General features: G+C 36.1%; 1 protein-coding gene across 1 annotated transcript in view; it reads right to left on the bottom strand.

The window, feature by feature from the left end:
• The window catches only part of SCP2 (sterol carrier protein 2), a 243,070-nt gene that overhangs the window by 120,680 nt on the left and 121,781 nt on the right, over positions 1-609 (bottom strand). The window lies entirely within an intron of this gene.

Here is a 609-nt window from a genome sequence, read left to right as displayed (position 1 = left end):
ACTATTGAAGAAGAACAACAAAGTAGGAGGTCTCACACTGCCAGATCTCAAAACCTACTATACAGACACAGTAGTCAAAACTGCCTGGTATTGGTACAATGACAGACACATAGAGCACACAGACCAATGGAATAGAATTGAGAATCCAGAAATAGATCCATTGACGTATGGTTGGCTGATCTTTGACAAAGGGCTGAAATCCATTAAATGGGGAAGAGAAAGTTTGTTCAATAAATGGTGTTAGGAAAACTGGAGATCCATTTGCAGAAAAATGAAACAAGATATGTACCACACACCATACACGAAAACGAACTCCAAATGGATCAAAGACTTAAATGTGAAACCTAAAACTATAGAGTTCCTCAAAGAAAAACTAGGGGCAAATTTAGGGGCCATGATATATGGCATAAATAGACTATCAAGCATAACCCAAAATGCACAAACAGCAGAAGAGAAACTAGATGAAAGGATCTTCTAAAAATTAAATTTTTATATGCTTCCAAAGATTTCTCCAAAAGAGTCAAAAGAGAACCTACAGATTGGGAAAAATATTCAGCAATGACATATCTGACAAGGGACTTATCTCTAGAATTTATAGAAAACTCCAAC

The sequence above is a fragment of the Orycteropus afer genome, unplaced genomic scaffold, assembly GCF_000298275.1.
Source record: "Orycteropus afer afer isolate SDZICR_OR568_19922 unplaced genomic scaffold, OryAfe1.0 scaffold00145, whole genome shotgun sequence".
Classification (NCBI taxonomy): Eukaryota; Metazoa; Chordata; class Mammalia; order Tubulidentata; family Orycteropodidae; genus Orycteropus; species Orycteropus afer.
The sequence above is the reverse complement of the archived record's forward strand: the minus strand, read 5'-3'. Positions and strand labels throughout refer to the sequence as shown.